We start from the raw sequence: 2,991 nt of genomic DNA, 5'->3' as shown, positions 1-2,991 counted from the left end.
TTTTTTTTTTTTTTTACAATCCTTTCCTCAGTCTCCAATTTAGCACGCCATCCTGCCTCTGTTCAGAGGAAAGGAGGCATGTAAAAGAACACCCCTATCAGAAAATCTGGCCCCCAGTTTTTTGGGGCACCCTTCTATTTGCCACTAAGTTTATAAGAGCAACAAGATGTCATCTAAGTCCCACCCTGTACCCATGCCACCAGCTGCAGAATCCAGTCTCAAAAAATACTTGTCCAAGCTTATCATCCAATGTGCAAAACTTCACCGTACAAAGGAAGAGAGCAAAAGGCTTCCAGGGGCCAGCCTGTTCTCCATTTTCTCTCTTTATAATCTGAACATAATTTTCACTCTATGCTTCCCTTTTTGTACTTGTATTCATTTCTCTCCTTCTCTAAACCCCTTTCTTGGATGATGGGGTCCATCAAATGGTTGGCTGTTTCAGATAGCTACCACCTATTGTGGGCCGCTGCCTTCCAAGACACAGATCTGATTCAGGAGAGGGAGCTTGGCAGAAACTTCGGTTTGTATTTTAATGCATTGTGAGTATAGCCTTTTAGAAAGGAAGGTGAAAGCACTTACTACGTGGTATTGTCAATTATTAGTGGGGATGGGTCTGCATTGAGCGCTAGGCCCCTGGCGACAGTGTCAGATGGTGAGCTGGCAGAGCTCCACTGACATCAAAGCTTCTGCAGCCCCAAAATATGGGGGAAAAATATTTTCTCCTCTGTTTAAAACTGGGGGAAAGTGTATGAGCAGTTTATATCTCTCTACAGTTATACATCTTCTCTGTTGGTTTTATGGTTCAGAAAAAAGCCTTCTGGAAGGACCATTTTTTTCTTGAAGAGCTAGGAGGGGAAAAAAACCCCAACAGTTTCAGGTATTTTATTGGTATATGTAATTCCTCCTCCAGTCTAGGTTCTATTTCTGAGAACACACAGGAGCTCTGCAACACTGCATATTTCAAAGAATAGAAGCAACCTTTTCTATTTCGACCATGGTTGAAGTGGGATAGCTAAAGTTACAAACACTGAAAAACTGTAGCACTCCTCTTCACCAAAGAGGAAAACTTTCCATTTTTGGCTAGGAATCCTTTGAATGGTCTTTGTAGTCATTCTCTGTCCTGATTTCTAGTGTAAGAATCATGTGATGACCCCACAGGAAAAAATATTGTTCGGGTTTGGGGAACAATGAAATGGTGGCTGGGCACAGGTTCCTGGTGCAGATATTGCTAGTGAAAAGGTCAGGTCATTTCACAGATGGAACGCTAGACATACAGGCAAAATATTTCAGGCTTTATAAGACAGTTGTCAAGGTAAGTTTGTAAGCTAAAAGCTAAATGCACTGCTTTTGTTTACGTTGTGGGTACTTCTGCATAGTATTTTACAATGAAGTTCTTCCTCTGTGATCTGAACTCACTGGAATTTCTACGAAAGTAATTATTATGGCACTGAGTCTAAGCTAATGGGTTTGAGGCCAAGCTAATATAACCAGTGTCTCACTACAGCTTGGTTTCTTTGGGCATGGTGTCTTGATAATTACAATCATATGCCTCTGATAAAGCATAAGTAAGAGAGTTTGGCCAGCTGGCGAAATGTTGAAAATATATATAAAAAAAACCCCTGCAATATTAGTACTGGGTCCATGAGAAGTTAGGTTTCTCACAAAGCCAGGCTGTATCTCATCGAGGGAATCATGGAAGGACACTGGCTTCTCTGCATATCTGTGCCTGATAAATAGTGTCTTTGTTGAATTTTTTTTTTTTTTGGTATTTTCCGTGATATGAAAGTTGTGTGTAGGCCTTTGACATCATCACTCAGAACAATTAAACAATGGTACTTGGCTGTGGTCCTAATAAGCCACTTTCCTCCCTGGGAATACTGGGGTCCAGTGATGATCTGCATATATGTGTATGTATATATTTTGTCTGTCCCCTGACATGCGTTCAGGATTTAATGAAGAACATAATATTGAAGCTGTGTACAAAACTCCTTAATATTTCTACAAGCTAATTTGTTAAGCTGACTTTTTAGTCTCTGTGTTGGAAAGGACTGAAAGACTGGATTGTATCACAAAATACAGATTGGCAGACTGGGAAATTATTGCATGAATGGAGACAAGGGGAGGGGGAGAGTGTAAAGGGAACAACTCTCCCCTCCACAAAAAACCCTCAGTCACAATCTGCTAATCATATTCATCGTCACTGCAGTAGAAATATAATTACATGGGTCTTTGTCTGAGAGCAAGGCTTCCATAAAGCTGTCAAGATGCTTAATTATGAAAAAAAAAATTAGCAATACTCTTCCTGAACTCAAATACTGTACTGACTTTCCTGTCCTCTTGTTATCAGGGAAAACTTCCTAAGGACAAAAATTTCCACGTCTTTGTTGGTTGCAATATATATTCAATTTTACAAACAAGCTTCTTCCCAAAGGCTGCAGTTTCTGAACAAACCATCTGCTCAATCCTTTTCTTTCCGGGCAAAAAGAAAGGCTGAGTGCCAGAATTTTTTCTTCCTGTGATGTTTACCCATAAGTTATTAATACTTATCTGACACCTAGAGAGATTTTCAACTTTTTTCTTTTATTGAGTAAAACAATATTGTTGAGTTGTCTGACAATATCAAGAAATGAGTTGAGTGTTGTTTCTGATCAGCCCCACCATACAGCTAACAATGCCAGCTCGTTTATAAATAATGTCATCTGTTGCCTTCTCTTGAGTGCTTTATCCCATTGACTATACTTCCCTTGTCCTTTATTTCAGACATCTGTCTATGCTGGTCCTGGTATACATAATGACTTGAGAGACTTGAATAAAGAGAGATATGGTGTAATAGGCACATACAAATATCTTCTGGAGTTTAGACTCAGCAATATCACTGTATGTTCCTAATGGTCTTTAAACTGCCTTGAATTCAAATGTCAATTCTGAGTACTGCTGATGGGAAAAGTCACACGTGGAAAAGCCACTTTAAAAAAAAACAACCCAAACCAA

Source organism: Cariama cristata, unplaced genomic scaffold (genome assembly GCF_000690535.1).
Source record: "Cariama cristata isolate BGI_N322 unplaced genomic scaffold, ASM69053v1 scaffold27250, whole genome shotgun sequence".
In the NCBI taxonomy this organism is placed as follows: Eukaryota; Metazoa; Chordata; class Aves; order Cariamiformes; family Cariamidae; genus Cariama; species Cariama cristata.
This window is presented reverse-complemented; position numbering follows the sequence as displayed.